A 13,782-nucleotide genomic window follows, 5' to 3' on the forward strand; every position below is an offset into this window, starting at 1 on the left:
ATTGTGTATATCAAATTCAGTTACTTGCTTATTTCTCGTAGGATTCAACATCTTACAATATACACGTATGACTAATTCTAGCTAAAAATCTAATGATGAGAAAAATAATTGCCCTGCGGGCTTTTTACTTTATTTTTATACACCGAACAATAACATCGACATTCGATTTGTGTTTTTAATTAAGCATAAACGAGATAAATAAAATAATGTGTTATGAGGTGGATTTGTATGTATGTATGTATATGGTACAGAGTGGTTCAATTGAAACTCCGAGAATGGGAGGAGCTTAGTTGATGAATGAGAACAAAGATATGACAACAAGGGAAACACGACAGCACGAAATGTCAAGAATTAGGTTTGTCAAGACTAGGGTCGACCCAGTGGAAAGAAGTATAACCGATTAAAAAATCTGACGTTAGATGTGACATTTTTTTTCAACGATCACAGCTATAAAAACTTGTTATTCCCGTCTGTCTTGTCCATGAAAGTCAATTTCTCTCGACAGATGGGAGGGTCTTTTTTTCTGTGTAACGCCAATATTTAGGTATTATTGTCAAAATTCTTACATTTCAAAATATAGTTTATACGTACAATATCTATCCCATCTCAGCTCAGGTTGTTGACCGTCCGTGGTTTTGAAATCTGTTTCCGTCTCTCTCACACAGCCTGAATCACTCGATAGCAGCGACACTCGTGGTCTCTAGGCGAAACGGCCCGTGCTTCAATAAGAGGACTACCACTGCAATTTTTGAGCGAGTTCCCATACCTGTATGTAAGACCGTGGCCTTGACATATTGAAGTCATGTCTACTCATAGGCGTCGTATATACTAAACATTCGCTAGATTCGCTGATGAGTAGGGCCTAATTCATCAACCAAGCTCCTCCCATTCTCTAAGTTTCAATTGACTCACTCTGTATATGCCTGTGTACGTGAGGTGCAGGTTTTATGCGGTTGGTTTGAGTTGACTTGAGCCAAACGTGGCGTTTCGTTTGCAGAATATAAACGAGGGAACATCCGAGTTGTGCATCGCGTGTGTGTACACGCAATGCATATACAGAGTGAATTCCGAACGACTGGAGACTTCGTCGTCTGCTAGAGTTTAACGCGCAAGCCCTAGAATCGGAGATCAGTTATCTGAGCTGTCGGCGCGACCTACAAACGGAAATTTTAAACTTCCACACGACTGCTCTCCACGATGTATATAACCTATAAAAAGTTTGTAATCAATTAAGATTGAATAGTAAATTGAGACTTAACATTCCGGCTGTTTACACTACTCTTTTTTTAACACACTTGGCTAAATGCGAATGCTTTTATTCGTAATAGTTTGTTCCAGAGAATAATCAACGATCGAGTTGAGCCAAGGTGTGTAAATTTTTCAGGTTAGATACATCGCAACGAACTGTCGTTAACGAATTTGCAAATTTTCGGCAGTTGGTCGCCCTGACAAGCGACCGTTTTCGGATTCTAGCACATGCGCATTAAACTCTAGCAGACGACGGAGTGCCTAGTCGTTAGGAAATCACCTTGTACACAAACGCACGCACAAATACTCGCGTGTTTTCGCGAAAAAGCGTACAGCCTCTGAGAACAAATGATACAGGATCACGATGATCTATGGAGCAAAGCAAATTGGTTGCTCTCTCTCTCTCTCTCTCTCTCTCTCTCTCTCTCTCTCTCTCTCTCTCTCTGTGCCTCCTCTCACTCCTCCCCTTCAGTTCCTTCGCTGCACACGTAAGGAACGGCGCAATAGACATACGGTGTAATAAAATAAAGGAGAAACGGTGAAATGAACGCGAAATAGACGAGGAGAACATGAATAATGGAATTTGAATAGCAATATTAGACTAGTTCGAAAGATTTTCTTTTCATTCAAAAATGTAAAAGCTTCAGTCTTGTTTCATAAAAAAAAACTTCTCCAAAATATAGTCTGAGGAACAAAAACGTACTCAAACCATTCGTTTTGATTGATCAAACTAAAACCAATTCATCGCATTATAGTAATAATATCAACGTATCGAGACAATACATTTCATAAGCTTGTAGGATTTTCGTCAGTGAGTAAAAAATGTTAATATATTTGACTATTGACCAGGAAGTTAGAAACGCCATATGCGAAGAGAATCTTTAGCGTTAACTATGCAGTAATTTATCTGATAGGTAATTGAATAATATCTTTGAATTTCAAATTTCAACGATTGTGACAAAGTTAATTCACGCAGTATTAAGATATCGCTATTTTTTACAATTAGAATGATTTGCTTGAATTCATTAGTCAAACTATTTGTTTAGTTTATTGTTTTCATCAGAAATCCATTCTCGATGTTCCAAAGAAAGTACGGCTAGCTTTATTCTATTAACAACGAATCAATTTCGGTCGCTGAATTCTAAATTCACTGATAAGGATTATAATTCAACTTGTTACTCAAAACGTACTGACAATTTATTAAATAGGTGATAAACAGCTGCACAAGAATCGTCGGTACAATAATGTTGGCAATCAGAACATAGAGTCGAAAATAGAATTCATCCAATTGATATTAATTGAAAAAAATTCTCAGTATGTGTTGAAATGATCAAGAAATGTCTGTGACACTATAAAATAATGTACAAAGTCTCATTTTCTGTTCGAACATTTTTCTCGACTTCGTTCGGTTGGGTTTCGGAATCGGACGGGAAAATGATTTAGAACTGTACAAACGGTGGGTTAAAAAAAATCACCGCGAGGCTGTAGGAATTTGTTATTTATTTAGACCGTGACCGTTTAGCCAAACTTTTTCCTACGATACGGTGTTAATTTGACTTTTGGCGGATCCTGGGCCCCGGAATCGCATCACCGAATCAGAAGCTCCCTTCTCTTTCATCCCTGCAGAATCCAGCCGGCAACGACGAGTGACGCTTTCCGAGGGTCGCCCACGCGCCTCGTTTTCGTTGCCGTAGAGTTGGTTGTGGTCGAGGGGATTTTAACCAGTGTGTCGAGAACCACCAGATAGGTAGTTTCCGTTATTTGAATAGTCCGCCTCTCGTCGTCGGGAGAAGCGCAGGACTTTTGCGAGCTTTTAAAAACAGCGCTTAGATTTTTGTTGTACATCATCGCTCGCGTTCATCTTCGATGTTCATTGTCTAACTCTGTTCTAAAAAGTCCCTCGTAATTATGTTGCTTGAGAACTCTTCCTCTGAGCATTGTGAAAAAGATATTTGAAAGATTTCCTTTTTTTTTTTTTTTAATTTTTTTTTTTTCAAAAATTCGAAACAACTACTCATCGATGAACGAAAGAAGAATAACTAAGAAATTCCTTCGCTTAGCTGTTGATTAAATTCCGGCACGGAAATAACGGGAATATTCAGATCGCCTGTTGAAAGCTCACTTGATTGAAAGTTTTGCAGAGACTGTACCGGAAATCGTGCGGGAGTCAGAGGTCGGTATAAACATACCGTATTGGTTTCCAAAAGTTTGGGTAAGTAACCGATTGCGAGTTTGTGGATATCGTGTGACGTGTGATTAGTGTTCGTCAAGTTTCGAGTTGTCAACATTCGTACGTCAGTGACTTTGATTTAGAAATTCTAAGATTATTCGCTGCAGACGAGCACCTTATGGAATTATTATAGAACATCCTATACTTGCAGATTACTAGTAAGTAAAGCGGTGAGTAAAGTATCATTGTATCATTATCAAATACCTGAGAAATTCTTGTGCGAAAAAAGGTGTAATTCGATAAAACGAGTGATTGAAAATCAATTTGATTCATTCGATGCTGTACAATTTCAACTATACAATATTGTCTGACAGTTTGTAGGTAGAGAATTTATTTACGTTTTGAAATGAAATATTTTACAGTGAAATTGGACCAACTATACGGATTTTTCGGTGAAAAAATAGTGGAATAACGTGATTTCTCTTATGTTGATAACAACAAGGTGTTTACAACTGAGATTCAAAGTTGAAAAGTTTTCATCTTTATTGCAAAGACGTTTTTGCATAAGATTTGACTTTATCAGCTTTGGTCGTCCTGTTCAACTTTCCCGTTATTACGTCTTTGATTAGACAAATTTTTGAACTGACTATACCTGACATACATCCTTATAGCGCTGATCAGATTCAAACAGCTGAGATATTTTATTCACGTTGTCTATCCACAATAGTAAATTACTTGTAGGCATTGAATAATCGGTTATAAATTGATCGCAAGGAATTTTTTTTTTTTAGTAAAACAATATTGAACGAAGAATGCAACAAGTATTCAAGAAATTGTTGAGAAAAAAAAAACTGTTTATTGTTTGGATGAGAATTATAACATCGTACGCTTGCAGGAACGAAAAAATTACGTCAAGAAGAAAATGAAAATAGCATGCCTCGGTTAATTTTACATTTGACCGATTTTTGAATTGCGTTGAGGGTCTAAAATTAACCGTCTAGCGTTGTGGCGAGAAAACAGCCGAGCATCGCACTGAGAATTTAATACGCGCAATATGAAAAGGCACGGTAATTTTTGAATGGCGCGATGCTACGAAGAAAAGCTGAGAGCCGAGAGTTTCTTGACTTTGCACACTGATAAGTGAAATAAAATTGAAATTGAACACGTAACGATTAACGACGATAATTTTTACGGATATAATTACAAAGATAATCGTCAGCAATTCTCACTTTTTTTTTTTTTTTGTTCGTGAAAAAAGAAATATGTGGAGCTGTATTCGATATTCCCGGTTTTACAACTCGAAACAACGACAAAGTCAATCGATTACGTAAAGTCCCCGTATCTTCTATCAAATCTCTACTCTGATACTTTCAACTCCTTCTGTTATATATCTCCTCTTAATCTCTTGACATTTTCTTCAAGCAGGCAGTTCGGGTAGCGTGAAGAAAAACCTCTCAATTCTCTCCACAGAATTATGTACAAGTTGTTTCATTCCCTCGATGAAATATTTTTTACTGTTTTTCTCTGAAAAGTGTGAAAAACTTTATTGTCAAAATAACTCGAAACATTTTGAAAGAATATTCTAACAGATATTTTGAAGATGGTTTAAAAAGATTTTGTTTTTTTTCGGTTTCTGCGGTTCCGAAATCTTTGTCAAATAGTGCGTAACAAATTTATTTCGTCGAGATATGATCAGATTTTATAAACATCTCAAAGCTTATGACATCTTCAGATGATAAATTTTGAAAATTTTTATTAGGAACTCCTTTTGACGATAGTCAGAAATAGTATTCTGTCAAGGAATTTCTTTTGCGAAGCTTGATCGGATTTCTATTTTTGTTTCAAACTGTTGCCCAATTTTCTTAACAAGTTATTCACGACTGATTATCAATAATTAATAACTCAGCATTTTTATTTCCGTCAAACCTCTGAATCGCATTGTCGTTCAATTCTCTTTTACTTTTTTCAGCTCGCAATCGGATTTCACCGCAGTTTCATGTGTGCAGTCCTGATAACTTCAGCCCCAAAAATGTCGTCACGGTTAGTAAAACGCGCATGCAACAAATCAAACTATTTAACATCTAGCGACAAGAGTTTTCACACTTCGTGTAATACCCACCGAAAAAGTCTGTCAACTGCAAGCGTTTTTACCGTCTTTTTTTAAGCCACGATCAAAATTTTCCCGACCAAGGCCATTTTTGCTTGATCCACAATCAGTACGAGACTTTTGCGGTGAAAAAAATTTCATTTGTTACGGTAACTAGATCAATTTATCGTTGCACAATCCTTAAATTTTCGCAACAGTTACAAGAAAATCTAGCAACAGTGATCGTAATGAGAAAGAATAGTAACGGATACTAGACTTTTCGGTAACAGCTAAAAAACTAATTTTCATTTTGTACCTAGAGCTGTATTTTTCGATTGCGGTAAAAAATGAAAATAGTTGAGGACTGAGCGGTAACCGGAACTAAAAATTTCACTCAGTGTGGTTATTTTCGTTAGTCCGTCATTAGTGAAATTTTTTCACTCTTGTACCATTTTTGCTACAGCGTGATTTCATTGGTGTAATTTCTTTCGTCGGTGTTATTCCGGGAATTGTATCAATGTTCATGATACTAAGTGTAACTCAATACCGATTGAACTCTGTTCGTTTTCCATATCTGTGTCATTTTCTTAGCCGAACTGCACTTTTAAGCATATGAGTGCAGCATTTGAATACAAAAGCAACTTTCCCTATACGTCCAATTTTTCATCGAAAGCGCAATATTTTGTCATTTTCTTAACAAATTTTGTTATCGGTTTAATTTCTTCGTCAACTCTGGCCATGGTTTCCAAATTCGTCGTGTCGAATTGCGCATTGATTTTCGTTCGACCGAAGAAACTGATAAAACTAAAGCTCTAGGTTATACCTACGATGTTTTGCGTTGTCGGATATATCCGTGCACCGTTTTAGCTCCTGGCTAAAATATAATACTTTTATAAATTCCCCCGTCGGCGAATATCGCCGCAATATTTGCGGATAACGCATCGGCGGTTTCCAGGGTAAACTGCGATACAATTTAGCTTGATATACGTTACGCAGATAAACCCATGAATCGCCTGTTGCGAGATACGCAAGTTGCGTATAACCTGCTCGTAAACCGTCTGGAACGCAGACGCGCTTACGCGTACACACAAAAATAACACACACATGGACACGTATTTAATAAGAACTATGTAACGAGCTTATTATACTCTCACCCGCAGGATTTCGGTATTGAGTCATATTCAAATAAATCTCTCTCGATATTACGTCGTCTAAAATGTATCTCGCGTGAACATTTCGGGATTAAATTACTCGATCTCTGATCTGAGATATTAATTTTTTTTTTATTTGATCTGATTTTCTCCTTGAAATCCATGAATTTGAGTCTTTTCCTAAAAAAAAAAAAAAAAAATAGGCTCGTATTGCATAAATCCCGATACTTTTGCAATCTTACTTTGACGTGTCCGTCGCAAAAATAAATTCAATCGAAAAAACAAGGAGGAAATTCTCGATTTCACAGTGTTTCGAAAATATTACTTTTTCTTTCTTATTTCTGTTTTTCCCCCAAGCATTATCCAAGCGTTTTCATCGTCTACCCTTATTCCGTTCCTATGTCACCTTGTTTCTTTGTTATTTTATGGGCTTATTTCTCATTCTTCTCTTGTACTCCGAGTGTATATAGGTGAAGGTATAGAGTGTTGAATAAACAGACGTGAAGTTGCCTGGCGTGTGCCGATACTTTTTATATCGAGTGCAATTTTCTCACCCGGTAAAAGCCTTTCTCGATCCGCAAATAAATATATGTAAACACGCACATACACTTTCATATATATATATATATATAGCGGTGTGATATCAACTGACAGTGAAATATTTATCCGTTTGATTCTCGAACTGATCTTCGCAAATTTAATAAACTTGAGTACCGGATAATTAATTCGTTTCATGGCAATAATGGTTGCTTTCAATTTGATAATTTAAATTCTTAGATGGAAATGTGCATTTTTTTCTTTTACCTTTCTCTCACGATACTGAACCACAAACTGCGTTGAACGAAATGAAAGAAAATAATTGACGATCGTATTTTTTTATAGAAAAAAAGATATTCGTCTTGATAACGAGAACAAAACCGCACGTAGCGTCATTATTTACACATATTCGAACAATGTATTGAATTGATTTTGGAGTAGTAATAAAGTTTCAACTTTTTAAGGGACGTATAGGTGTCCATACAAAACTTCGTCCAATTTCGGTAGAGGTGAAAGATTTTATTACGTTGAGACGGTCGGAGTTTGGAAAACGTGATCCTTTTTTCAAGTTTTCGGCTTTTCACATCTTCCGGTCGGACGATTTCAATTTTACATGGCAAATAAAGTGGGTTTCAAAGTGGGTTTATTTGAAACCTGCGAGTTTCGTTCGACTATTTTTATTTTTTTTTTTTTATCTGAAACATGCAGGAATTTGTGCGAATTGTGTCAAATTAGTAGATCAAAATTTACGATTTTGTAGTAGATATTAAATATTCAATATTGTTGTAACAAGTTTCATCATTTTCGAATATCGCTCAATTGATTTTTGAAACTTTGAAAACAAACAATCCACCGTAGTTGTAGAATATTATCATAAACAATCGGTAACAGCTTTCATACGATAAGCAAGAAAAAAAAAGTACGGAAAAAATATCGTCACACGATTCCCAATTTTCAAGCAATATAAACAAATTTCGATCAACTCGCGTTATTTTCGACGATGAGCAATAATATTAACGAATTTTTCCAAATTTGACGAAACTTTTCCACAGCTTGTTTATAGAAAATCTCGAGATTGATTTAGCGAGACTGTTTCCGCGCTCTCCGTCTCTGGTTTTTTTTTTCTTTCGTTCGTACCTTTTTCTTTGCCTTGAATTTTTTTTCACTTTTTCTCTCGAGAACTTATAACTATTGGAAAAAATCTCTTCACCCCACACCAATAACTTCTCAATTCTTGGAGGCGTGAAGTGGAGAAAACTTTTTTAAGGCTACAAAAGAAACGACGGCTCTGGAATTTTATCCGTTCCAACCCCCACCTAAGTCAGGCACCTAACGGTGAATACTCACGGATCTTAGGGTATCCCGAATTTCAGCGTACTCCTTGAATTTTCATAGACAGTGACTTTCCAATTTCAGTTTTCGGTTCTGGTTCGTGTTAATCGATCAAAAATTAAATAGAAAATAGTAAGCTGTAGAAACAAAGGATAAATTTACAATTTTCCACAAATTCATTCAACAATTCTGCATTGTCCTGTGCTTTTTATTATTTCGGAGTGTTTTTTCCGAAAAACAAACCTCCCGTTTGTTACTTGAAAATAATTAATGCGGAATCGTTTTTTTTTTTTTTTTACAAATAAAGAAAGACACTTTTTTTGTTTGTTTATGGCTATCGGAAGTTTCCGTAAAAACATAACTAATGGGAATTTTTTATCAAGTCTTCCGAATCTTATTAACGAATCGACGATTGGAAAGCCCAAAAAAAGTCAAAGTAATCTAATTTCTGACGGATAATTTGAAATCCGTTTTCATGTTTGAAAAATCGAGAAAATTTTCACGGACTTTTGTCGAAACTTTGGAATTCATAGTGATTAATATATTGACATTCATTCGCCCCTCGGCAAAATTCTGAGAAAGTAAAGACATTACTGGGAATTCGCCGTTGGTTAAATACGTGTAGAAAATAAAATCGGAAAACGAAATAAAAGTTCGATACCATTTTTTTTTTACTTCAAACAGAGAACTCGTGTTTTAAACTCGATCGAATTTTGAACCGTGATTATGAAATGGGAGTAGAATTTTCTCTACGAAAATTCGGAAAACTTCTGATGAAATTTTGCAGTACTGATCACTCTAAAGAATAATTAACTGGATCAGAAATTTTGCATACTGTCTCTCGACTTTGCCCTTTATACGGAAAATTTTCTAAAAATTTTTCGCGACGGAAAATGATGGCAAGTAACTGAAAACTTGAATAAATTTTCCGGGAGATCGATTGAAAATTTGTAACTGGAATTTTCGCTCATTGACGACAAGATTGCAATTTTTTGATTGTGTCGCCGAGTTTTTCCATCGGGGGTGGTTAATTAAAAGAATCTTGTAAAGGAAAAATTTCGGAAAGAAAGAATTTTTCTTCTCCTTGTCGTTATTAAAAAACGTGTAACAAGTCGGATAGAAGATCCTTGAACGATGATTCGCGTAACGAGGTGCTTGAATATCTCAAGGTTTAGGAATTCTTCCATATAAATTACAGTATAAAGCAAGGCGTGCGACGAACGAAGGGGAGAATTTTTATCCCGACCGAAGCAGGCGAGCTTACATAAAACGGAGCTTTGCCCACGTTTCGAGCACTCTGTCTTCGTCTCGTATAACATCCTTTACTTGTTTCTTCAGTTAGTGGAAGTCTGTACCCCTATTCCGCGGTTAGGGATACATGCGCAGCCCTAAAAGGGCTTCGAGCTTCTGATTTATTCCAAAAAAGTTGATTCAATTTTTTCAAAATAATTTTCCAGTATCAATTACGCCTGTTGTAACGTAAGGTTGAAGGGTTAAAAAAAATTGGCAATGAACCAGGGCAAAGAACAAAAGCGGATCTTAATTTCAAGTGCAAAAACATTAAAATTTTTTATTTGATTTTTTTTTATACTTTTCATTCGACGGTAAAAACCTTATCTGGCACACTGTGCACATTGAAATTTTACCTCAATTTCTAATCAAAAAGTATATTTGAAAATTATCCACGTCGTCGACCAGCTCTCGTTTGATTTCGTCAAGTTTACAAATTTAACTTGTTTTCCTAGGTATAGAATCCTCTATTACTTCTTACCTTTGATCGAATAACGACGGTTTCTCTTGCCTGTATCTGCTATTGATCTAATATTAACAACCTTTCCACAATCGTGTGACATGATCAGCCCGGAATGTCTCTGCTCCACGCCTCTGAGGTGGGAGAAAAGTGGGGGGAGTAAGCGGGCAGCGCGCATGCGCAGAAGAAAAAGCGAACAGCGAGCGAGTATCGCGCGAGAGAGAGCGAAGTGAGAGCGGTGAGATTAGTCCGAATCGAGCGCTCGCGGAGAAAGGTCTAATCCGAGAAATAGAGGAGAACAATCCAAGATGAATCAGTGTTATTTGGAAAACTTTAAGCAGGTATTTTCTCTTATATTCACCCTCTCTTTCTATCTTTCCATTGAAATAATAAATGCACATTACCTATTCTGTGGTTTGGAAAGGATTTTTCTCAAATACTATTGCTAAGAGTCCTTTTTACCAAAAAGAAAGCAAAATTTCAAATTTGACGTTTGTCAAAATAACAATCGAAATATTTCTGTGTTTTATTCATATTTTTGATGGTAAAATCGATCAGAAATTTTCAGATCTGTTATATTCTTAAATTCTGCTTACGAAATAATTTGATATTGCTATGATTTGCGGATGAAAACGTGCGCTTAATTTTCTCTAAATTCCACGACAAATTTTATCTCCACGTACTTTCAATTTAGGATTCTAACGTTCCGAATTAGCGTGAATCGCAGGTGGGACTTACGTCTTCCGCTGTCTTTTCGTATTGACTTAATTGGTCATGTATTAAATGAGATACGTTCCGAAGTTTGGGTATTTTGGTTTTGATTCTTTAAAATCCCAAGATGAGAGCAGCATTGATCACGGGGTGCCTCAGGCTGACGGTAGAGATTAGACGCCTGTACCTTGAATTAAAGGGAATACCCCAAATATCGCAAAAAAGGGCTTAACAGCCCCATTCTATACGCAATTCTGAACAAAGACACTCCAATTCCTTTTCATTTGATACAGAAACAAAGAAATGGCACGAATTTTACAAAATCCCGATAGTAAATTCGTAGAATCCATGCCGTTTCTTTGTTTCTTCATAAAATGAAAAAAAATTGGAGTGTTTTTGTTCGGAATAGCGTATAGAATGTAAAGCCCTTTTTGCGTTTGAGATACGTGAACTCCGATATTTGGAGATATTTACGACCACATCCGAATTAACTATTACAACAACAATTTGCAAGAGTAATGGAAAATGAGGAGAAAAAAAAAATGGCGGGGGAGACAAAATTGGTGGACGAAAATGCGCGGAATTTATTGTAACACATGTAAGCGTGAAATTCGAACTGGTTGGAATTCTTTCAAAAGTCGAATGACAGCTGGGTAAATAATTATGACACGGGAAGCCGATTAGGTTCGGAAAATTCTTGTTATAATACGAGAATTTATAAGCGAATCTGCGTCGAGCATTTTTTTTCTTTCTTTTGATATCCTCACACTTTCTTCCTTTTGTTAATCTGATTGCGAGGGAGACGTTCTGACTTCTCAAAAATCTCCAGAATTATCTTCGGCTTCATAATTTATCGCCACGTAGTATAGCCATAATAACGATAACAATAATAACGGAGACCATATTGTTGCATTCCCTTTGTCTCTTCTATCTTTCGATTTGAAAATTTAATAACTCGCTTTCTTCTTGACATTTTGCTTTTCAGGAAAATTATGCACGGGAATCAGATAAATAGAGAGTAAAAATTATAGTATGCAAACGATCAGGATATGTGAGTATTTTAAAAAATAATTCAGAATTACTATTTTCAAACATATCCAGTATCTGTTTTGAAGCTTTAGTAACATTCTACCAAATACTGAAGTGTTTTGGGGATTTGCGTTTTAAAGAATGAGAGAGTAAAATAAGTAGTGGACCGGAAATGAAACTGATCGTAGAAAAAAACTCGACAGTTTCATGAAGAACGTGAAGAGAATTCACCAACAGAAGAAAATTTTCAATCTCAAAATCAGAATGTTCAGATGACTGAAGTTTTTGACCTAAGCCCTAAGGAATTCAGAAAATATGAAAAAACATTTCGTGTGACACTAGAAATGACTTTGTGGATTTACAAGGCTCCACATGTGATAAAAAAAACAAAATGTCAAGCTACTCGAGAAATTTTGCTGAAGGTTTTCAAAAAAAGTTTGTAAAGAATTTTAAACAATTCAATAGCTTCGAAAAACTCAAAAAGGTCTCAAATAACTTCGAATGGCTGTGAGTTGCTTCGCAGTAATTAAAGCAATTGATTTTATCGTTTTGAAACACTTCAAAACACTTCAACATTCTTGGCAAGGTTGACAGAACTTCGAACAATCTTCGAGGAGAGTTTTGCATCGTTTGAAATTACGCCTCGCACTTCTTTGAACGAATTTGAAGTAATTCCAAAGACTTGACATCGCTTAACGGGAGGAACTAAAAATACTCAAAATCGACGTCAAATTATTCTGTTGCGAATTCCCACACTGTCGTAATTTTTCAAAACAGTTGGATTGTTCATATTGTTTGTTTTTGCAGTGTCGTTACATGGATTAAAAACCCTATTGAACCCATCTTATCTGCGAAAAATTTAAAGCGATGGTGAAAATATGACTGGTATTAACGTTGAACGATCCAAAAAGTTCCGAGCTTTTTGCCAGAGGAATGAAAAACCGCACATCAAGGGTTGAGAAGGTTATTAATTCTCGAAAATCTCGCGAGCGGGTTATCTGTCATACACTCTAAACAAACATCGATCAATTCAGATGAAAAATTAAACAAAATAGAAAGGAAACGACAATGAAAAAGTCGGTGATGAAACATTGTTCAGGGTTCAATTGAGAGTCAAAGATATTTTGTTTTTTCGAAATTGTCTAAAACTAAATCTTGCTATTTTGATGATCAATATCGCCCAGCTGACGCTTTTGAACGTTCAACGAAACGAGCTCGGATAAACATCTGGTCAAAATGATACTCGTATAACGATTTTTGGAAGGAATATTGAAGAACCCGAGCAGTAAAATGGATTCAATTATTTTTTGGCGGTTGTCTTTTGAAGACTATATTTAATTTAAACTATAATTACACGCACTGGCCATTTCGGAATCCAAGATACCTAATTACAAAAACTCCTAATACCGTTCCAAATGAAATAAAAATTTGTCGATCTATTTGAATTTTAAGAAAATGTTACCCGATAACCTAAAAATTTGACCAACACATTATTTTTCCACCCAGTCGCGAAATGGAAATCTTGCGTTAATATTTCACGCGACGTCAGAATTTTCCCAAGCTCATGCCGAAGGCTCTCAAGACACCTTGAATTCGGTTGCCGATATCGATTTCCGATTTGTACAACCGGGGGTGTAATGCCATCGTGCGGTCTCGTTACGGTTTCCGATCCGCAATCCTCTCAGCGCCGGCATCTGTGTACTTGTGTACACGTGGCAGAGACGCATCGCGACCGTCGACGGATCCGCAATCAGCGTCTTTGAAGGTG

The 13,782-nt window shown here is 36.2% G+C and overlaps 1 protein-coding gene across 5 annotated transcripts in view; it reads left to right on the forward strand.

Moving 5' to 3' along the window:
• Positions 1-2,998: 2,998 nt before the first annotated feature.
• Positions 2,999-13,782, forward strand: part of LOC107216742 (atrial natriuretic peptide-converting enzyme-like) — a 95,206-nt gene continuing 84,422 nt past the window's right edge. For 4 of the 5 annotated variants that reach the window (XM_046740500.1, XM_046740503.1, XM_046740505.1 and 1 more), the window contains exons 1-2: positions 2,999-3,460; positions 5,388-5,458. The gene's annotated coding sequence lies outside the window, so the exon portion shown is untranslated. Of the gene's footprint in view, positions 3,461-3,583; positions 3,649-5,387; positions 5,459-13,782 lie in introns of those variants that run through there. The other variant, XM_046740501.1, reaches the window with a different exon arrangement.

This window comes from Neodiprion lecontei, chromosome 5 (genome assembly GCF_021901455.1).
Source record: "Neodiprion lecontei isolate iyNeoLeco1 chromosome 5, iyNeoLeco1.1, whole genome shotgun sequence".
NCBI lineage: Eukaryota > Metazoa > Arthropoda > Insecta > Hymenoptera > Diprionidae > Neodiprion > Neodiprion lecontei.